Raw genomic sequence first — 24645 nt, forward strand, 5'->3', positions numbered from 1 at the left:
ATGTCTTATGAGTAGAGTTGAGAGAAACGGGTCGAAAAATTTCAAAAGTCGCCGACTTTTGGTAAAGTCGGGTTTCATGAAACGAAACCCGACCCTAGGGTGAGGTCGGCCACGAGCTCAGCGACTTTAGCGCCAAAGTCGCATTTCAAAAGTTTGTTTTCTGCCCTTTTTCAGCTAATCAAGATCCACGGACACTGTGGGCAACGTGATGACATAGGCAGGGGTCACCACCATCTTTGGGAAGGGCATGCAAGTAATTGGCTTGCTTTGGGGGGCGTCACAGGGGGTATAAAAGGGCGTGCATGCCGACCGCCATGTTACTCATGCTGATCTCAGAATAGGGAGAGCTGCTGCTGCTGCTGATTCTGTAGGGAGAGCGTTAGACAGGGAAGAAGACACCAAAAACTGCTTCTGCTGCTAGTGATTTTGCCTGTACAACACACCAGTCACTGTGTGTGTAGTGCAAGTGGAGGCTATATTGTGCTGTATCAGCTGTGTTGGTTGTAAGGCTGCCTTATAAGGCTTCCTGATAGCTGCATTGCTGTTTTCCCACTGCTCTGCAAACTGCTTTTTTAAAAGCAATCCAAATTTTGTTTTTTTGTCCTGGTGAGGTACTGAGCGTGCATTTTTTCACACCATACAGCGGTGTACGCTCCTCACACAGTACCATGTAACGGCTGTTATCACGGCCACAGTGAAGCTATCTGTGTGTGACTCTGTAAGAATAAGTCGAGGACATGTTCCGTTCTTACAAACCTCCACCTTCTAGTTTTGTCTGGTTTTCAAACAGTTAAGTAGATTTGCTGTTTGATCACATTGAAAACTATAGAGAGACAGCGTGTGTCAGTCCGTATACTTAAAAAACACGGAGCTTGACAATTTTACGGACACCGGACAGCGGTGTACGTGCACGCTCCTCTCTCAGTACCGTGTAAGGGCTGTTATCACGGCCACAGTGAAGCTATCTGTGTGTGACTCTGTAAGAATAGGTCGAGGACATGTTTCGTTCTTACAGACCTCCACCTTCTAGTTTTGTCTGGTTTTCAAACAGTTAAGTAGATTTGCTGTTTGATCACATTGAAAACTATAGAGAGACAGCGTGTGTCAGTCCGTATACTTAAAAAACACGGAGCTTGACAATTTTATGGACACCGTACAGCGGTGTACGTGCACGCTCCTCTCTCAGTACCATGTAACGGCTGTTATCACGGCCACATTGTAGCTATCTGTGTGTGACTCTGTAAGAATAAGTCGAGGACATGTTCCGTTCTTACAGACCTCCACCTTCTAGTTTTGTCTGGTTTTCAAACAGTTAAGTAGATTTGCTGTTTGATCACATTGAAAACTATAGAGAGACAGCGTGTGTCAGTCCGTATACTTAAAAAACACGGAGCTTGACAATTTTACGGACACCGGACAGCGGTGTACGTGCACACTCCTCTCTCAGTACCGTGTAACGGCTGTTATCACGGCCACAGTGAAGCTATCTGTGTGTGACTGTAAGGATAAGTCGAGGACTTGTTCCGTTCTAACAGACCTACACTCTAGGGAGATTCCTATTCTGCCCAATTCTATATACACCTTATAGTTTGTCATACACTAGCCAATTTCTGCCTGTGACATAGCGGTGTGATATTCACTGGGCCTCACACAATCCAACAGTGTCCACAAGTGTGTTCAGAAATTCTACATCTCCCCTGTCCTATAGTGACATTTTTCACACCTACGACATTGAGACTGTGACATAGCGGTGTGATATTCACAGGGCCTCACACAATCCAACAGTGTCCACAAGTGTATTCAGAAATTCTACATCTCCCCTGTCCTATATACACCTTGTACCTTGTTTTACATTACTATATAGTTTGTGGGATTTTGTGTACATTTTTACCAAAAATGAAGAAGGCTGGTGGAAGAGGCCGTGGAATTGGGCAGGGGTTGCCAGCTGGTAATGATGGTGTTGGTGGTGGATCTGATGGTAGTGACAAAAGCAAAATAGGACCGAATGCAGGAGGTGTTGAGCCTGCGTCATCGTCTGGCTCCACAAGGCCTCAAAGGCTTAGTTTTCTAAGAGTTTGCAAACCGCTTTTAAAGCCAGAGCTTCAGGAAAAAGTTTTGGCTTACATTGCTGACTCAGCCTCCAGCTCTATCACCTCCTCTTCTGAAGTTGTAAAAAATAAAAGCACTGAGTCGTCATTGGAGGCTCATGTTCATGAACCACACCTTTCCTTGTGTCCTTCACCCCAACCAAGATTGAAGGATGACGCAGGCCATACAACTGATTACTCCATGGAGCTGTTTTCACATACCATGCCTGGGTTATCAAGTGAAATGGTGAATTACCCAGGCCAAGATGAATCTGACATGGAGTGCACTGATGCACAGCCACTGATAGATGATTCTGCTGGTTCATTTACTCTGAGCACTACATTGTCCTCGCAGTGTAATGAGCCAGATTCTGACCCTGATGAGACTCAGGTGCCCCTTCCCGCATACTATACCACCATACACGGTGACACAGAGGAAGGTGCACATGACATTGAAGAGGAGGTGATGGATGACCCAGTTGTTGACCCAGATTGGCATCCATTGGGGGAAGAGGGTGCTGCTTCCAATAGCTCAGATGAGGAGGAGGAGTATCCACAACAGACATCGACATCGCAACAGCTGTTATCTGGCAGCACTCCAAAGACAGGTTCCAAAAATCAAAAGAGTTGCTGGACAGCTTGTCCAGACGGTAAAAATAGCACAGCGTGCTAGGCCGCAAATTATCTTCTAAAGTAGGAAGAGTGCAGTGTGGCACTTTTTTGAACAAAATCCTCATGATCAGGCCAAGGTTATCTGTAAGAAGTGCGCAAAGACCTTTAGCCAAGGGAAAAATCTGAAAAATTTGAATACCAGTTGCATACTTAGACATTTAACCAGCATGCACTTGCAAGTGTGGACACAACACCAAACCTCAAGTACCACATGTGCAACTGATCACAAAGAAGGTAGTCAGCAATGCTACATTGTTTGCCCCACTGTAAGCCCACCAGTTAGCACAGCAGCAAATGTTGAGGTGTCGTTGCAAGGCCAAAGCAGTCAGGGAATCCCACTGTTATATTAATGAAAGACTGAATCTAGGCCATCAGAAAGAACACCAACTCCATCACCATCATCCACCTTCTCTCAGTCCGCCCTGTCCACCGCTAGTTCCACCATATGCAGCTCTCAAGTCCAGCTCACCCTCCCAGAGACTATGAGTAGGTCAAGAAAGTACTCAGTCTCTCATCCGCGTACACTGGGTTTGAACGCCCACATTGCCAAACTAATCTCGTTAGAGATGATGCCCTATCGGTTGGTGGAAAGCGCAGCTTTCTGCGAACTCATGGCCTATGCAGTACCACGCTATGACTTACCCAGTCGCCACTTCTTCTCTCGCTAAGCCATCCCAGCCCTCCACCATCATGTGAAAGACCGCATTGTCCATGCACTCAAGCAATCAGTGAGTGGAAAGGTGCACCTCACAACAGATGCATGGTCCAGTCGGCATGGCCAGGGCCGTTACGTGTCCATCACTGCGCACTGGGACAGTGCTGCCGTGCCCACGGTATAGGAAACAGTTGGTTGTAGGCATTCGACCCACCTCCTCCTCCTCCTCCAGAAGTGAAAGCTCGTCCACAGAGCGCAGTCGTACGAGCACTCCATCTACAGCTGCCACTGTTGCACACGAGGTGTCCCCCTATTGAGCAGCTAGTGGAAAGCGTCATTAGGCTGTGTTGCAGATGATGTGTTTGGGTGACAGACACACCGCGGAGGTGCTGGCCGAGTACTTTCAGCGACAAACTGAATCATGGCTGGGCAGTATACATTTTGAGGCAGGCAAGGTAGTTAGTGATAACGGCCGTAATTTTGTGGCAGCCATAGCCCTTTCAAAACTCAGCCACATACCTTGCTTGGCTCACACCTTGAACCTGGTGGTGCAGTGCTTCCTCAACAATTATCCGGAGTTAACAGCCCTGCTCCAGAATGTGCGAAGACTGTGCGCGCACATCCTCCGGTCGCTTGTACACTCCATTCGTATGCAGAAGCTGCAGCGATTGCTCCACCTTCCCAACCACCGCCTCATTATCGACATTGCAACAAGGTGGAACTCCACCCTGCAAATGGTAGAGCGGCTGTGCGAACAGAGGCAGGCCATAATGCATTTGTGGGAGGATACACGGCCAGGCACTTTGAGAGCAGACATGGAGTTGACAGGTGTGCAGTGGTCGAAGCTGAAAGACCTCTGTAAAGTCCTTCAGTGTTTTGAGGAATGCACACGGCTGGTAAGCGCAGACGACGCAATCCTAAGCATGAGCATCCCACTTATGCGTCTGCTCATGCAAACTTTGACGCACCTTAAGGAGCAGGCGTCTGCAGCCAATGTTGACGAGGAGGAAGAGGAGGAGGAAATCCTTGATGACATTCAGCCATTGTCTGCTCAGGGACCTCTCCTGGACGAGGTGGAGGAAGAAGAGGAGGAGGAGGATGATGATGGGGATGATTACTTAGGGGAGGAGGATGCATCTCGTGGGGCAAGTGAAAATGTTGGCGTGGCAAGGTCTGGTACAGGGTTTGTGCGTGACTGGAGGGATGTGGATTTGCCAGAAAGTGCTCCTCCAACCAGCACTCGCAGTGCATCATTGACACCGGGAACATTGGCCCACATGTCAGATTATGCCTTGCAGATCCTAAAAAGGGACCCCCGCATTGCCAAAATGATGAACGATGACGACTACTGGTTGGCCAGCATCCTGGATCCACGCTATAAAGGCAAATTACAAAACATCATGCCACAGGAGAACATTGACCTAATATTGGCTAATAAACAAGCAACTCTGGTAAACCGGTTGGTTAAGTCATTCCCAGCACACAGCAGCGGTGATGGTTCTCACACGAGCCGTACGGGCCGGAGGCAGTTTGGCAGAGGTGTTCGTGGTGCACACAGCAGAAGTGGCGTTGGAGACAGGGGTTTCATTACAATGTTGTGGACTGATTTTTCAAGTACCGCTCACACAACTGGTAATACTGCATCGATGGAAAGTGACAGGAGACAGCAGTTGTCAACTATGGTTACAAACTACTTTTCCTCCCATATCGAAGTTCTCCCGCACAGGTCATTCCCTTTTGACTATTGGGCCGCTAAACAGGACACCTGGCCTGAATGAATTGGCACAATATGCCTTACAGGAGCACGCTTGCCCAGCTGCAAGTGTGCTATCGGAAAGAGTCTTCAGTGCAGCTGGATCAATCCTGACAGAAAAAAGGACCCGTCTGTCAACCCAAAATGTGGATGATCTAACCTTCATTAAAATGAACCAAGCATAGGTTTCCAAGGATTTTGTCCCACCTTCCCTTGATGACACATAGGTTGCCAGAAAATTGGCTTGCTTTGGTCCTCCTCCTATTCTGTGAACTTGACCTATTTCGCCTTTTGCAGCAGCTGAATGTCCCACATCAACATATGCCACTTTGTAAACCGCCCTAACTGGGCTGCCCCCCCCATGGCCGGGGTCACCTTCTAGCGCACGAAACTGTGCGAGTGCCGTTGCCCTGGACAGGTGGGTAGGCCGACTCTTGGGCGCGGGCACTGGCACAGGGTCCCTCATAGTGCAATCAAGTGTCTCTGACGGTGGTGGTGCACACCCGCCGTCAGACACACCGACGTACTATGAGGGGCCCAGTGCCAGTACCGACGCCCACGAGTGTGCCCCCCTTGCTTGGGCAGGGCCCCAGCATTTGCAATGTTTACCTCTCCCTGCTCCTCCGCTGTGTAGTCTGGGCTGTCAAATCCTTCACTGGGAGTGCCACTACAAATTGATTGAACTGAAAGATGATGGTTAAGATGTAGCTATGCCCTGTCCTGCTGGCCGGGCTCTAGCTCCAGATGATCAATAGCTTCCATTTCTTATGGATGTTGACTCACAATGACATGCAGTGGTGGTTTATCATCAGCTTTCACAGTTTTCCTACTCACAAACGTGTGACATTCCGGCGCACATTTTAAAATGTGCCCTCTCATGCCAATCAAATAGAATCGCCTACAGCCTGTGGCTTCTGTCTTTTGCACTCCAAAGTTACGTGACAGATCATGATAGCCAGTGAGCACCATGTTTACATCGCACCCTGTGATAAAAATTGGATTGAGATGAGTAACAGTGATGGAATCAACGGAAGTGCGATACAGCAAGACTTTATTAAAACAAAAATGTTTTCACTGTCTCAACACAAATTAATTGAGGGTCAGCATCGCCTATGAGAATTGTGATAGAAGTTTTTCCCGTGAATAGTAATTCCTAGATTTCTGCAATCACTAGCCTTTATGTCAGTAATTGTATGCATCTCATTTCCTATTGCGGAGAGGCTGGACTGTATTACTGAGACAGAAATATATATGAAGATTTAAAAATAACACCAAAAGTATATAGTTGTGTACGCCTCAAATGCATTTGCTTTTTTCCACTTCTTAGATTGCTGTGTAATCCATACTGAGAACACGGAGATTTTACATGTTTAAACTATGCTATATATACCTGCTATCCAGTGATAAAGTACCCTTTCTCAACTTTGTACAATCTGGTCAAATCCATACTGGGCCTGAGAACATCTGAGTCTGCCTCCTGATCTATAGACATATATTTTTAATGTGTAAACTAGGCTACATATATATACGTGTTATCCGGTGAAACTGTACCCTTTATCAACTTTCTACAATGTTGTTGAATCTATACTGGGCCTGAGAACGGCTGCCGAGCTGTTAAGCAAGCTACAGCAACTGTGGTTTGGACACGTATTTTTTTCAGGAATGACGGTTAGGCCTAACTCCGGAATTGCGTTTGACCTGAACTTACTGGGAAATCATCGCTCGCGGGGAATAATCTGAATCCCAGATCCCCATCACTAATGGAGTTCAGCAGGTTATCTGCACCTGTAAGCGACAAAAACTGGTCCTTTCAGTGTAGCGTGCATGCAGCCCTTGACATGTACGGGAATGCTAGACCTGTTATTGCTCTATCTCACGTGCCAGAGCCTCGCTTATCCCTCTAGTAAGCTTGACGCGTACTGCGGGGGCATGCTGGAGTCTCGGTTGTTAACGGAATAAAGCTGAGAAATCGCTAGCACAACTACCAACACACATACCACACCACACACAGAATTGAAACAGCTTTCAAAGTGTGCATCTTTTCTTTAGGTGGCATGGTTGTGGTTTCCCGGGTGGAGTCCAATTAGGCCACAGGCTTCACTCTTGGTGGTGCCCTTTTGGACATTTCTTTAAGGTTCAGCTTTGCAATCATACTGCCCCCGGAAACCAAAAACTTTGCCTTCATGGACGCTGTTTGAAGGTTCGTGGGAATAACGTCGCCCGATCAGCAGTCGGCATATGGGTCGCCCTCCCAGAGCTGTGGGGTACTCGGTACGGGGCCGGTGTCAGTGGGATGTGTCACAGCAGCGGTGACCCGGACGGTGGCCCTGGGCGCCCATGTAAATGGCGTGGTATAATGGTAAAGAGTTTATAGAGATAGTTTGACGCCAACTGTGGTGTTCGGCAACATAGATGTTAGGCCGACGCTGTATGCAGATCCTCTGGGACTGATGGTGTTGTGCAGCAAAGATGGTGAAGCTCCCCACAGGTGGAGCTGGAGTCCCAGGGAAGTGTAGATGTAGTGATGGGGGAAAGGCACAGGCGGTGTAGGTGCTGGTACCCAGATGTAGCGGTGTTGGAATAACTGTAGGACACCAGAGCGTGCAGTTCCAAAGCTTTAATCACAGTCTGCAGGTTACACAGATGCCTGCCTCCGTGCTGTGTCCTCCGGGTCAGGACCTCAGCCAACCTCCGGGACCAAAATGGAAAGTTCCCTTCCAACACTCCGCCAACATGTACCTTCCTGAACATCTCCTTTCTAGCGCTTGTGAGGGAAGCACTCACAGGACCGTGGTTCACTGAAGCGCCTCCTGTCTAACAGATGTTCCTCAGACTTTACTTGTATGGCAGACAGCTGTAGCCTTTTCCTTCTGGCTCCCACACGTCGATGCTGGGGCCTCCGAGCCTTAGTTGGGTACAGAGCATTTATAGCTGCTACTTCCCCTGGTTTCTGCTGCAGGAACGTCAGTGTCTCTACAAACTCAGATACCGGAATCCGGACCATGCGCTCCAGCTAGGAGTGAGCCTTAACTCTGCTCATCCTCCAGCTCCCCTTCTCACGTCCACACACTTCCCCTTCCCTGCACAGAGTGCCCTAACTTACCTCCTCCCGACCACAGAGAGCAGCTCCTCAGCAGTCAGGTTCAGAGGTCTCCTTGCTAGCCTGGAGTGGGAAATGTGTTGTGTGTTGGTTTCACTGCTAGAGAGATCCTTCGTTGCTCCCATGTTTGACAACACACTCCCTAGGAGGAAGGTAATGCCACAGTAGCGACCGTACTCTTGGGGACGCCACAAGTGCACTGAGGCCCAGCCACTGCTGGATGATGCTGCTGGTACATTGACCCAGACCACTACATTCCCCTCGCACTCTACACTGCCAGAATCTGACCCAGAGGAAACTCAGCTTCCCCTTCCCACATACTATACCACATACTATACCACCTTACCCGGTGACAAAGAGGAAGGTGCAGATGAAAGTGCAGGTTCCTTGAGCAGGTGGGGGGGCATACTCATGGGCGATGGCACTGGCACAGGGCACCGCATAGTACGCAAAAGTGTCTCTGCCGGTGGGAGGGCCTAAACAGCCAAGTGCAGTGAGATGGAAGATGGGGACGACAAGGAGTTCAGAGTAGTGCTGGGATTCCCTAGCAAGGAGACTTATGTAATTGTTTTCAATGTTGGGACAGCAATTTTTGGGGAGCACTATACTCTGGTGAATGATATATGGGGCCCACCATACACTGGAGCATTCCAAAGTTGGACATCAGACACTGGAGCGCCTAAAACTGTGCAAATTGTGAATAGTCCTAATTTCTTGGGGTAGAGCATTCCAGAGGATTGGCGCAGTGTGAGAGAAGTCTTGGAGTCGGGAGTGGGAGGTGCGGATTAGTGCAGAGGTTAGTCAAAAGTCTTTTGCAGAGCGTAGCGATCGGCTAGGCCGATAGACAGAAATGAGGGAGGAGATGTAAGGGGGTGCCGCACTGTGGAGAGCCTTGTGGGTGAGAACAAGTACTTTGAATTGGATCCTATAATGAATGGGCAGCCAGTGTAACGACTGGCAAAGAGCAGACGCGTCCGAGTACCGATTAGCCAGATGAATGACCCTGGCTGCTGCATTAAGTATGGACTAGAGAGGGGAAAGTCGAGTAATGGGGAGTCCGATTAATAGAGCATTGGAGTAGTCCAGGCGAGAGTGGATCAATGCAACAGTGAGGGTTTTTGTTGCTTCCATGGTGAGAAAAGGGCGAATTCTGGAGATGTTCTTTAGGTGTAAGCAGCAAGAGCATACAAGAGATTGTATATGGGATGTGAAGGAGAGATTGGTGTCAAACATAACACCCAGACAGCGTGCCTGCTGCCGGGGTGTTATTATGGTGCCACCCACGGAGAGGGAAATGTCAGATTTAGGGAGGTTAGTAGATGGCGGGAACAGAAGAAGTTCAGTTTTGGAGAGGTTGAGTTTCAGATAGAGAGCGGACATGATGTTAGAGACTATGGACAGACAGTCACTGGCATTCTGTAGTACAGCAGGGGTAAGGTTGGGGGATGATGTGTATAGTTGTGTGTCATCAGCATAAAGATGGTACTGAAAGCCAAATCTGCTTATGATCTGCCCATTTGGGGCCATGTAGATAGAGATAAGGGGGCCAAGGACTGAGCCCTGAGGTACCCCGACAGCGAGAGGAGGAGGAGATGATGTGGAGCCAGTGAACAAAACACTGAAGGAGCGGTCAGAGATAGGAAGAGAACCAGGAGAGAGCGATGACCTTAATGCCTAGTTAGGGCCGGTTTTAGACAAAGTGGGGCCCTAGGCAAAAGTTTAAAGTGGGGCCCCAAATGCTAACATTGTAAAATCATACATTTAGGTTACATTACATGAGCAGGATGCAGATACAGTTGACAGAGGGTCCTGGAGCCAGTGCTGGCACTGTGGCCCCCATATTCAGGGGCCTTATATTGGCCAACGGGTCTGCCACTATTAGCATTACACAGGAGCGTTGCTACGGTCAGAAAGGATTGGGGGGCCCAAGCCCCTCCTAATTTTTTTTTAACACTGCAGATAACACAGCAGGGCTCCCAACCGTCCTAGATCCACGGGACTGTCCCTATTTTGATACTCCCACCTGCGGGATTGTAGTTTTCCCGCACTGCAAATCAGCCGCCATGCCCACCTGTCATTTCAGAAGGGGCTGTGTACCGATCGCTATACAATTCCCTCTATGCATAGCACACTCCAGAACAGAAGCTTCCCTGGCTCACGTGACCAGTCACATGACTATGACCTCATGCTATGTAACACCAGAGAGAGCAGTAATAACTCTCTGAGAACAGATAATGTAGTAGATGTCACCTGCAGTCCTATGTAACACCACAGATAGCGTTTCAGAGTAAGATTATGTTCACATGCATTTTTTTCAGGAGCCAAAACCTGTTCTATTGGCAGTAAAATGTGTTCAAAACACCTTCTTTTCAGCTTGTTTTCTGGTGTCCTTTACACTTTTTTCAGCTTTTTTTCCAGGTCCAGGAGGACCAGGCTGCGCTGATATTTTCAACTATTAAGATTATCCTGCGTTACAGCAGCATTCTGACCATTTGATTACTGGCTTTATCAGTGAATAACATAAAAAGCACCCTCCTTCAAGCTACTTTCAAACATACTAGCACATAACTGATGAAGGTCTATATTGACCGAAACGTTTTCTGATACTACAATAAACTGCCTCACCAAGCATTAAGTTGAGTGCCAGGTTTTCATTTTATCATATATGGAAGGGGAGATTGGAGACTGGTCTGTAGTTGTTTGTGCAGGATGGGTCGAGAGCAGTTTTCTTTAATAATGGAGTAATGATAGAGTGTTTGAAGAAGGATGCGAAAATGCCCGAGGAGAGGGGGAGATTAAAGATTGTACTTAGGTGAGCTGTGACGACTGGACTGGAGAAAGAGACTGGAGGAGATTGAGGGAATGGGGTCGGTAGTGCATGTAGTCGGACGAAAAGAAGAGTTGTCTGGAGACTTTTTCTTCTGCGATAGGATCAAATGTGGAAAGTGAGTCAGGGGAAATGCAGGTAGGTATGGGACTCACAGCACTTGGTGGTTGGGAGCAGATTTCCTGACGGATATTATCTATTTTTTCTATAAAATGGGAGGCCAGGTCATCTGCACAAATGTCTGAGATAGGAGCTTGTGCTTTTGGCCTGAGGAGGAAGTGAAAGGTGTCAAGTTTCTTGGGGTTATTGGCTACTGAGGAGATCTGGGTGGTGAAGTAGATCTGTTTGGCGAGGTGAAGGGCAGAGTTGTAGGTTCTTAACATAAATTTGAAGTGGATGAAGTCTTCTGGGGGGCGGGTTTTTCACCATCGGCGTTCAGTACTCCGAGAGCATTGCTGGAGAAATTGAGTTTGCAATGTGAGCCAGAGCTGTTTTACTCTGTGTTTGGAGGTTCTGAGGGTGAGGGGCGCTACCTGGTCAAGGGTGCTTCTAAGAATGTTGTTGTAGTGATCAGCGTCGGACTGGAACACCTTGGGCCCACCAGAGAAAATCATTCTTGGGGCCCACTATGTAGCTGCATAGAGTTAAATACCAGACCACCAATTATGCGGTAAAACACGCTAATATCCAGGTATAAGGTTGTACATGTCTTAAGTATGTAGCAGGAGTTGGGGTAGCCCCCTCATAGAATATAAAGCAGCCCCCTCACATAGTATAATGCAGCCATCTCATAGAATATAAGGCAGCCATCTCATAGAATATAATACTGCCCCCCTCATAGGGTATAATACTGCCCCCCTCATAGGGAATAATGCACCCCCTCATAGGGTATAATGCACCCCCTCATAGGGTATAATGCACCCCCTCATAGGGTATAATACTGCCCCCCTCATAGGGAATAATGCACCCCCTCATAGGGTATAATGCACCCCCTCATAGGGAATAATGCACCCCCTCATAGGGAATAATGCACCCCCTCATAGGGAATAATGCTGCCCCCTCATAGGGTATAATGCTGCCCCCTCATAGGGTATAATACTGCCCCCCTCATAGGGTATAATACTGCCCCCCTCATAGGGTATAATACTGCCCCCCTCATAGGGTATAATGCTGCCTCCTCATAGGGTATAATACTGCCCCCTCATAGGGTATAATACTGCCCCCCTCATAGGGTATAATACTGCCCCCCTCATAGGGAATAATGCACCCCCTCATAGGGTATAATGCTGCCCTCCTCATAGGGTATAATGCTGCCTCCTCATAGGGTATAATGCTGCCCCCTCATAGGGTATAATAATGCCCCCCTCATAGGGTATAATAATGCCCCCCTCATAGGGAATAATGCTATATAGATATATAGATATAGAGTTAGATAGATATAGATAGAAAGATAGATGTAGAAATAGATAGATATAGAGATAGAAAGTAGATAATGGATAGATATAGATAGATAGAGATAGATATAAAGATAGATATAGAAAGAAATATAGATAGATAGATCGATAGGTAGATAGATATAGAGATAGAAAATAGATAATGGATAGATAGATAGATATAGAGATAGATGGCTATAGATAGAAAGATATAGGGATAGATAGATATATAGATAGAGATAGATAATAGATAGAGATAGATAATAGATAGAGATATAATAATAATAATAATAATAATAATATAGACATATATAGATAGATATAGAGATAAATATATATAGATGGCTATAAATAAAAATAGATATAGAGATATATAGAGATAGATAGATATAGAGATAATAGATATAGAGATAGATAGATAGATATAGAGATAGATATAGAGACAGATAGATATAGAGATAGATATAGAGATAATAGCTAGATATAGAGATATGTATAGAGATAGATAGATATAGAGTTAGAAAGATAGATATAGAGAGATATAGAGATAGATAGAGATAGCTAGATAGATAGATGGATAGATAGATATAGATAATAGAGATAATAGATAGATATAATAGATAGATATAGAGATAGATATAGAGATAGATGGATAGATCAATAGATAGATAGATAAAGAGCGAGAGATAGAGACAGAGATTGATAGATAATGAGATATAGAGATAGATATAGAGATATAGTGTTAGATAGAAAGATAGATATGGATATAGAGAACAGATATAGAGATAGATAGATATAGAGATAGATAGATATAGAGATAATATAGATAGATATAGAGATAATATATAGATAGCTATAGAGAGAGAGATATAGAGATAGATATAGAGAGAAACATATATATATATATATATATATATATATATATATATATAGAGATAGATATAGAGATAGATATAGAGATAGATAGGTAGATAGATATAGAGATAATAGATATAGAGATAGATAGAGATAGAGAGAGCGGTAGATAGATAGAGAGATAGATATAGAGAGAGATAGATACAGAGATCGATAAATAGATAGAGAGATAGATATAGATAATAGATAGAGATAGATAGATAAAGATAGATAATAAATATAGAGATAGAGATAGAGTAAGATAGATAGATATAGATATAGATAGATATAGATAGAAAGATAGATATAGAGATAGATGTAGAGATAGAAAGATAGATATAGAGATAGAGCGATAGATAGAGATAGATATAGATAATAGATAGAGATAAATAGATAGATATAGAGATAGATATAGAGATAGAAAGATAGATAGATATACAGAGAGATAGATATAGAGATAGAGATAAATAGATAGATATAGAGAGAGATATAGAGAGAAATAGATATAGATATAGAGATAATAGATATAGAGATAGATAGATATAGATATAGAGATAGATAGATACAGAGAAAAGATATAGAGATAAATAGATAAAGATAGATAGATATATAGATATAGAGATAGAAAGACAGATAAAGAGATAGAGCGATAGATATATATATACAGAGAGATAGATATAGAGATAGAGATATATAGATAGATAGCTATAGAGATATAGAGATAGATATAGAGAGAAATAGAGATAGATATAGAGATAGATAGAGATAGATTTATAGATATAGATATAAAGATATAGAGATAGATATAGATATAGAGATAGAGCGATAGATAGCGAGAGATATAGATATAGAGATAGATAGATACAGAGAAAAGATATAGAGATAGATAACGGATAGATAAATAGATAGGTATAGAGATAGATAGATATAGATATTACATAGAGATATATATAGATAAAGATAGATAGATATAGATGGTAGCTAGATAGATAATAAATATAGAGATAATAGATATAGAGATAGATAGATATAGAGTTAGATAGATAGACATAATAGATAGATATAGAGATATATATAGATAGAGATAGATAGATAGATATAGAGATAGATGTAGAGATAGAAAGATAGATATAAAGATAGAGCGATAGAGATAGATATAGATATAGATAGATATAGATAATAGATAGAGATAGATATAGAAATAGATAGATATAGATAATAGATAGAGATAGATATAGAGATAGATAGATATAGATAATAGATAGAAAGATAGATATAAGAGAGATAGAGAGAGAGATATATAGAGAAATAGAGATAGATAGATAGATAGATAGATACAGATAGAGAGAGCGAGAGATATAAAAAAAAAAAACAAAACACAATACTCACCTCTCCTCCTCGCTCCCACGCTGATCCCGGCTTCAGTGTCAGGAGCTGCCCCCTCTGCCAGACACACAGCGGGTGCGCGATGTAGTGACGTCATCGCGCACTGGCTGTGAGCCAGGAGCAGAGAGGACTGAGGGCGGCGCCGGCCCTGATTTACAGCTGTAGTCTGCAGAGCAGCTTACTGGGCTGGGGGCGGGGCCTCTGGGGGTGGAGACCTGAAATGATATTCACTGCTCCGCAGTGAATATTCATTTCTCTTTAGCAGCGGGGACAGGGGCTCCTGCCTCCTGACACCCGCTGCTGCTCCGCTGGCAGGGGCCCCCATAGCAGCTGCATGGTGTGCGACACACCACTGGCTGAGGGCCCCTGGAGCAGCGGGGGCCCTAGGCAACTGCTGGCCCTGTATGCCAGCAGGTGCCAGGGCCCACCAGATGCCAGGGCCCACCGGAGAATCCACCGGTTCCCCGGTGGGCCAGTCCGACGCTGGTAGTGATGAACAGCCAGATCGGGACAGGAGAAAGAAGAGATTGGGGACAGGGAAGATTGTAGGGAGTCTGAAAGTGTCTGAGGGTTAATGGCTTGTAGATTTCTGAATGTGTGATAGGTAGGAGTGTGCTGGGGTGGGTGAGGATTTGTGAGGGTGAAGGAGAGAATGTTGTGGTCAGAGAGGGGAAGCGGCGAGTTATTTAGGTAGGAGATTGAGCAAAGCTGAACAAAAACCAGGTCAAGGGTGTTACCATCTTTGTGAGTCTCAGAGGTTGAGAGCTGTGACATTACAAAATGACATTACAAAACAGCCGGGTGCCACAGTAAAGGCACAGGCCCCACACTAGGGTGAGAGGGGCAGATGAGGGTCCCCGCCACCTCCTTAGACCCTTCCCCCCAAAACATGGCTGTCCCCGGCCATGACAGAAAAGCAGCAATAACTTTGGTGCAATAACTTTCAAAATAATAGCTCCAATCTCTCTTAAAGTGGGCCCAACGGACCAAGCTCTCCCCCTCCCCTCTTTGACCAGACCACAGGGTTAGCAACAGATCAGTGTGCTGGGCTCAACAGGGGGTCAGTACAAGATAAAAGATAGGGTACAAAGCTCAAGGGGCAAAAAATCTTTGCCACAGCCGCACACAGTCAGTCACACAGTCAGTTAACCCTCATAAGGTTTTCAGGCCCGTGATCCAGCAAGGGGAGCTCCAATGAGTGCAAACAAAACTGCGAGGAGGGGAAAATAATTAAGAGTGGCCATCAACTTGTGTCCTCATCAGACGCCATAGTCCTTCGGTGCCGTCCTGGGCTCCTTGCCCCTTCAGAGATGCAGAACAGTCCCTGGCTTACATATATATATTTTTTTATTTTTTTCTGGGTGCAACCTGCACCAATGCAATTTATTAAAGGGCCACTCAATCTACACATGGCTGCTGACTTGCATAGTGGGCCGCTTTTGGACCTTGCACCACTACATTCACATGAGATGAGGACCCACTGGAGGAGGAGTCTCCACTGTTCCTTTGGCTCCGCACTCCCTCCAGTGGAAGTCCTGTAGCTCCCGGACCCTTCGGCTCACTGTCACATTTGCGGCACCTCACTGCGCTGAGATACCGCTTCCTACTCCACATCTGCAGCAATTGCGGCCACGGCAACCGGCCATTCTACATGCTAAACCTCCTGCGGTGGGCTGGCCTCCCAGCCAGAGGCCATTCTTACGGCCACCATCAGGGCCCCTGTTCCTTAACAAAGGCAACGCAGTCCCGCCCCTGCAGAGGACCACAGAAAATCTGGGATCCGGCATTCACATATACCTTCGCGCCGATTTCAGCCTCCTGGATAAAGCCATATCCTCTGACATGGTCAAGATGCCGGACTACACCACTGCTTATCCGGCCAGCTGCAGCTCTCCCACTGGTGTGCTGAAATTCTCTGACAATGCGGAGCTCTCGCCACTTCTTTTCCTGGATCCACTGGGCTTTGTCTGCAACGGCCATTCGGAGCTCCTCCGCATGCGCACTGCTGGTGTCGGACAGGCGCAGGCCGGGAGGAAGCAGATGCCACAAACACCGGGGACGATGATGGAGTTGGGAGATGGGGTGCGACAGGCTATAAAGGAGTAGCGGTCAGGGTGGTAGGATGTTCAGACGGAAACTTACTACTCACCGCCGTTGCGTCTGATGACTGTCTTTATGTGCGGCCGTGGAAACCACATGGCGGCCGCAATGATTCTCCTCAGTGCAGCTTCCAATGTCCTCTGGGCTCCTTCTGGTTCCACGGATTCCTCACTCTCCACCGGCTGCTTGAAAGGATGCCACTCTCTCAGCTACTCTGACCACCAGGCCTCGAAATGCAGGCCCATCTCCGCCCGAGCCACAGATCGCTTCCAGTCCTGGCGGCTGATGCTGCCACAGAAAGCTGTGCTGCGCCTCTCCATATCAGCAGGTAATGACATCTATCTTGCAAGCATGCTGTCTGGTCTCTTCGGGTTCCACTCATTCATGGGCGGGACCACACTTGGCTGTTCCACCCGTTTCCTTGGTTTCTGTTGTATGGGTAAGAACTTCTTCATCCACACCCATTTAGGGCAAACCTTCTTCACAGGGGGGTGCAACCCCCGCCTTTTGGCAAAAAAAATCTTCTCCATGACGGTCATGAAAGGCGGCAAAATCTCTCATTTTTGTGCTAACAACTACCATCTTCTCGGTAGCGGTCGGTGCCATCTTGCAATCCCTGTCAGCCACCATCTTTAATTCCTTCATGACGGGCAGCAAGTCACAAATCTTGGGCTCAAAGTCTCTATTATCCACCACCTTTACTTCCTTCATGGCGGGCAGCAAATCACAAATCTCAGGCTCAAAGTCACTGTCAGTCGCCATCTTTAATTCTTGCATGGCAGTCTGCAATTCACACATCTCAGACATTTCTTCCATCAATCTCAGGTTGCAAGGCTGCTGAGGTCATATCCTGCTGACTGCACCAAATGTAACAAGGTGGCCCGGGGTGGTAGTTCCAGCCAAGTCAACTAAGCCACAGTCAGCATACACCCTTGGACCTTTTACAGAAATAGGCAGGAAAGGTGTGATCTCAAGTGATTTACCTTCTCTCCTCAGCTGCTGCAGCACTGGAAAACAGGGTCCAGGGATGCAGTTAAGATTCCAACATTGAAAAAATGGCTTATTGAAGAACAAAGAGTGAGAATGGGAAAATATAGTTGTAGGAAATTCAGAGGACTCTCCTGCTCCCTCCCTAAGATGAGCCACTGGTAAGACATTAATACACAGGGCATATGGGATACAGACATTACAAAATGGGTACACCATCTGGGTACCACAGTAATGACACAGGCCCTGCACAGGGGAGAGAGGGGCAAACGAGGGTCCCAGTCACCTCCTTACACCAGCATTGATATCTAATCAGGCTATCTGTACTATTTTATGGTTGGAAATACACGTATGGGGAAAGGGTTCAGTCTTTAAAGTGGGCTGTGATGAAACTTATTCATGTGATTCTCACGTATACAGGCATACATTGAAAACAGACATTTTGTCCTGCATTTTTCACTGTCAGTAGGATGCTGTGGGTATATTGTGCAGTCGCCAAATGCATTAAATGCTAACATTGTTCTTGCAAATGATTTTTACAAGAACTCAGCCTAAGGGGAGAGTACAGTAGTGTTGTTGTTGGTGCCTCGGCATGGTGTCCCCTTCTTCCTCAATGCCGAGATGATGGCTTACTCACGGCCCCAGCCCACTGGCATGTCACTCCTGCTTCCTGGTGTGCATGCCGCTGTTTGCGCTTGCTCCCTGTTCTTTAAGGTGCAGAGCGCATATACTAAATACCCCCTGCTTTTGCTGAGAGGCATTTCGTATAATGTAGTACACCTACAAGATGGCTTCCATCCAATAGCTGGGAAGCATCTTGTATATAAGATTCCCTGTCCCCTAGGAAGTCGCCAAGCAATGCAGTGAATCTTTAGCTAGTAAGGTGTACTGCTAGTGAGTTGTGAGGTCACCTGGTCCCTGGTCTTGAACATTATCCTGTTTCTCTTTAGTCTAATATAGTTAATCTTTGTTCTTGTGTCCACTTTGGTGGTGTCTGTACCCTGAAACCACAACAGTGGTACCTGAACTGTTTCCTGAGACCATTGTGCCTAATCTATCCCTGTGGCTTTCCTGTCATCACAGCCTGAAACTGGCCCTGTGGCCATCCCGTCTGTTATCCTGAGACTGCACAGCCTGAACCTGTCTCTATGGATGTCCAGTCTGCTATCTGGAGACTGCATTGTCTAAAACTGTCCCAAGTAGCCGTCCTGTCAGCACAGTCTGATTCTGTCTCAAGTGGCCGTCCTGTCAGCACAGTCTGATCCTGTCCCAATTGGATGTCCTGCCTTGCCCAGGAGTCTGGATTAACGGCTTAGACCTTTGGGGTCAGCTGATATTGTCGGAAACAGCCCTGGAATGGCACCTGGCAGCTACCTGCCGCACAAGTCTGACCTCACCACAAATTTCTTCTTAGTCATGCCACTCCAAGGTAAGTCCGGTCTGTGGCATATTGAGTCCATGAACCACATGCATCAACATTGGGCGTAATATGTACATTTGGCATGGAAACTTATTTTTCACATTTTTTTGCTATACTTAGAGTGCGTCTTCTCTTTCTCCTATATTTTATCAATTTCCATTTGCCATTGGATTTAGAGGACTGCAACCACTTTTTGCAAGACTGGTGCAATTCCACTTTCTTATTTCATACAATATACACTCACTGGCCACTTTATTAGGTACACCATGCTAGTAAGGGGTTGGACCCCCTTTTGCCTTCAGAACTGCCTCAATTCTTCGTGGCAGAGATTCAACAAGGTGCTGGAAGCATTCCTCAGAGATTTTGGACCATATTGACATGATGGCATCACACAGTTGGCGCAGATTTGTCGGCTGCACATCCCTGATGCGAATCTCCCGTTCCACCACATCCCAAAGATGCTCTATTGGATTGAGATCTGGTGACTGAGGAGGCCATTTGAGTACAGTAAACTCATTGTCATGTTCAAGAAACCAATCTGAGATGATTCGAGCTTTATGACATGGCGCATTATCCTGCTGAAAGTAGCCATCAGATGTTGGGTACATTGTGGTCATAAAGGGATGGACATGGTCAGCAACAATACTCAGGTAGGCTGTGGCGTTGCAACGATGCTCAATTGGTACCAAGGGGCCCAAAGAGTGCCCAGAAAAAATTCCCCACACCATGACACCACCACCACCAGCCTGAACCGTTGATACAAGGCAGGATGGATCCATGCTTTCATGTTGTTTACGCCAAATTCTGACCCTACCATCCGAATGTCGCAGCAGAAATCGAGACTCATCAGACCAGGCAACGTTTTTCCAATCTTCTACTGTCCAATTTCGATGAACTTGTGCAAATTGTAGCCTCAGTTTCCTGTTCTTAGCTGAGAGGAGTGGTACCCAGTGTGGTCTTCTGCTGCTGTAGCCCATCTGCCTCAAAGTTCGACGCACTGTGCGTTCAGAGATGCTCTTCTGCCTACCTTGGTTGTAACGGGTGGCAATTTGAGTCACTGTTGCCTTTCTATCAGCTCGAACCAGTCTGCCCATTCTCCTCTGACCTCTGGCATCAACATGGCATTTCCGGCCACAGAACTGCCGCTCACTGGATTTTTTTTCTTTTTCGGACCATTCTCTGTAAACCCTAGAGATGGTTGTGCGTGAAAATCCCAGTAGATCAGCAGTTTCTGAAATTCTCAGACCAGCCCTTCTGGCACCAACAATCATGCCACGTTCAAAGGCACTCAAATCACCTTTCTTCCCCATACTGATGCTCGGTTTGAACTGCAGGAGATTGTCTTGACCATGTCTACATGCCTAAATGCACTGAGTTGCCGCCATGTGATTGGCTGATTAGAAATTAAGTCTTAACACACAGTTGGACAGGTGTACCTAATAAAGTGGCCAGTGAGTGTATAAAATCCCACACACTGCCAATTAATGTATGTTTAGGCTCTGTGCAATGGACAATTCAATATAATAATTGATGCCATTCTTTGTCAGGTATTCTCTTCCCCTAACTGAATTCATTATTAGTCCCTATACTTTGTCCTGTTTCTCTCCCCTCCAATTCATTACAGATCCCTATCCTATGTCCTTTTTTCTTCACAATGTATAATCAGACTTGGTCCTGTGTTCTCTTTCCCACAATTCATTACCAGTCCCTGTCCTGTTTCCTCACTTATCCCTAATTCATTCTCAGCCCCTTTACTTTGTCCTGTCTCTGTCCTCTCTAATTCCTTACAGGTCCGTAACCTATGTCATCTTTCCCACACAATTTATTATCAGATTCTGTCTTGGTTTTTTTGGTCCCCAATTCATTACCAGTCCCTGTCTTGTGTCCTCACTTATCTTCAGTTCATTGTCAGTCCCTGTCCTGTGTCCTCCTTCCCTCCTCCCCAATTTAATACCAGTTCCTGTGCTGTGTTCTGTCTCCATCCACCTTTCCCTTCACAGTTCATTACCAGCCTCTGTTCAATGTCATATTCCATAGAGGGCCCATTCAAGCTGTGAAAAAAATGTAAACAATAGTTTAAAAACATATTGCATCATCATATTATACAGCACTGTGTTCTTACAATTGATCATTTTGCCTTTCTACCCAGCTAATTATTCTATTTTCCATTAGGTCAATGTCATCAAGTGATGAAACCAGACTAGCTGACTCCTTCTAAGCTCTATGCAGAAAACAAGGTCTCTTTACTCTGCCCGAGTCACCACTGCAAAAATCACTGAAAGGGGGTGGAGTCCAGCAAGAGTTGAAAAAGGGGATGACTCATGCAATGAAAAGAGACTTCCTGTTTTTAGGTAGAGCAGAGAAAACAGAAGACTTTTCTGGGCAGAAGGCCAAAATGAGCAATTGTAAGTACACAATTCTATATAATATGATGACGAGTGAAATTGAATAAATAATATGCAGAATATTTCATATGTAAATCTATGTAAATGCAAAAGGGCAAAAATCTGTCATGATTATGTTTCCTTTTCAGCATTTTGGATGGATCTGAATATTTATACTATTCCAATCCAGAAACATTGGTAATTATAAGCAAAGTTGAACACTAAGTACATTGGGAACTTTTGATAAGGTAACCCTACTGTAATCCCTGAGGGATAGATGGGCTTATTACTGTATTAAAGAATGCAATTTTGGTTTCAATTTTTCTCCCATGGATTTATCCTCATTCACAATACAGACAATTTATATTTTTCCAATTAAGATAATGAGTTACAATAGGCACAGTGAACTTCCAAGACATAACAGAAGGGTGCCCATGTATTCCAAAGCGGTAATTCTCTTTAACAACTGGTATATGCGCTTGCCATCCATGTTTGTCTATCATTCAAGCCTCAGCCTTTCCCTGCACATGAGACGCCATACAGACTTCTGGTACTGACTGTAGCCTGCCGGGCAATCCATATGTTCCTCTTCTGCTACGAACAGGAAGAAGAAATTTGCTGGAATGCGAGATTTAATGTTCGAAATGCCAGAGAAAGAGATGGTATTTGAACTAATAGCTGAGGACAGAATTAACATTTCTTATGCTGGTACAAATAAAAAGCTGAAAGCAACATGTTCAGACTGTGAGTTTAAGCTGGTGCAGTCTCTAGCTCTACATACATTCGATGGTTTATTTAAAGTGGTTTAATTTATTTAATATACAATTTATATATTATATATATTCTCATATTCTCAAAAAAAAGGCGCTGGCACTCACCCTTTCTGGAACAAGTGATTCCTCTCCATCGCTGCTCCAGTCTTTTTTGATTGGCATCAGCATGAAGTCATATTTCCCAGCTTCTCCCCTCTGTCAATCCCTTCACTGGCTCCCCATTGCCCAGAGACTCCAGTACAAAACCCTATCCATGACATACAAAGCCATCCACAACCTGTCTCCTCCATACATCTGTGACCTCGTCTACCGGCACTTTCCTGCACGCAACCTCTGATCCTCACAAGATCTCCTTCTCTACTCCCCTCTTATCTCCTCTTCCCACAATCGCATACAAGATTTCTCTCGCGCATCACCCCTACTCTGGAACTCTCTACCACAACATATCAAACTCTCACCACCATGGAAACCTTCAAAAAGAGCCTGAAGACCCACCTCTTCCGACAAGCCTATAACCTGCAGTAACCACCGATCGACCAAACCGCTGCATGACCAGCTCTACCCTCGCCTACTGAATTCTCACCCATCCCTTGTAGATTGTGAGCCTTCGCGGGCAGGGTCCTCTCTCCTCCTGTACCAGTTATGACTTGTATTGTTTAACATTATTGTACTTGTTTTTATTATGTATACCCCTCCTTACATGTAAAGCGCCATGGAATAAATGGCGCTATGACAATAAATAATAATAATATTTACAGCACTCGTAACCCCTGCAGCCAAACACTGAGCTCAGTAATTATGCCAATGTAGGTGACACAATCCCCTGAACCCAATGATTGAGGGCAGATATTAGGAGAACTGTAGATGTGACATTACTGCTGCAGCCAATCAACAATGAGCAGGGACAGAAAGGCAGCACTAGGTACGGGAAAGGTGAGTAAGCCCTCTGTTATTTTAGACTTCGGTATCCCTATGGTGCAATAAAAATATAAAAGGAAAAGCCCATTTAAAAAATAGAAAACTGAAGCTTAGTGTCTATTCCTCTTTCTTGTACTATATGTAGTTAGGGTAATATTGGAAAATTCATAGTCATACTCTAATATACAGTGGGAAAAAAAAGTATTTTGTCAGCCACCAATTGTGCAAGTTCTCCCACTTAAAAAGATGAGCGAGGCCTGTAATTGACATCATAGGTAGACCACAACTATGAGAGTCAAAATGAGAAAACAAATCCAGAAAATCACCTTGTCTAATTTGGCAAGATTTAACTTTTCAAATTATTGTGCAAAATAATAGCAACATCACAGAAGAAATGCTAGCCCAGGCTTCCAGTATTCATTATTTCAGATGATGCACATCTCGTATCTTCACACCATAGACAATTGCCTTCGGATGACCCCAAAGATAAAAGTCTAAGGGAGACAGATTGGGAGACCTTGGTGGCCATTCAAATGGCCCATGACAACCAATCCACTTTCCAGGAAACTGTTCATGTAGGAATGCTCGGACCTGACACCCATAATTGATGGTATGGTGTGGTATATGGGGTACAAAGATAGTGGGGCCTAATGTGCCACAAACAGGAAGTTGATATCACCAACCATTCCCATTTTATTTAGGTGTATCCATATAAATGGGCCACCCTGTATATGCTGTTTGTTTTATGATACAATCTGGTGGCATGTCCACTCTAAAGAAACTATACCTTGGACAAGCAAATGTATTGGCATTGCAAATGAGAGAGAAATAGGAATCCCTACATAGACAGAGGTACAATAAAATTCTTTGTTTCTGTGCACTTTATTGGCCAGTGTCCCACTAATATTGTACATACAGTTGTGGCCAAAAGTATTGACACTCCTGCAATTCTGTCACATAATACTCAGCTTCTTCCTGAAAATGATTGCAAACACAAATTCTTTGGTATTATTATCTTCATTTAATTTGTCTTAAATGAAAAAACACTAAAGAGAATGAAACAAAAAGCAAAACATTGATCATTTCACTCAAAACTCCAAAAATGGGCCAGACAAAAGTATTGGCACCCTCAGCCTAATACTTGGTTGCACAACCTTTAGCCAAAATAACTGCGACCAACAGCTTCCGGTAACCATCAATGAGTTTCTTACAATGCTCTGCTGGAATTTTAGACCATTCCTCTTTGGCAAACTGCT

Source organism: Dendrobates tinctorius, unplaced genomic scaffold, assembly GCF_039654945.1.
Source record: "Dendrobates tinctorius isolate UK_male_01 unplaced genomic scaffold, ASM3965494v1 ptg000022l, whole genome shotgun sequence".
Lineage (NCBI taxonomy): Eukaryota > Metazoa > Chordata > Amphibia > Anura > Dendrobatidae > Dendrobates > Dendrobates tinctorius.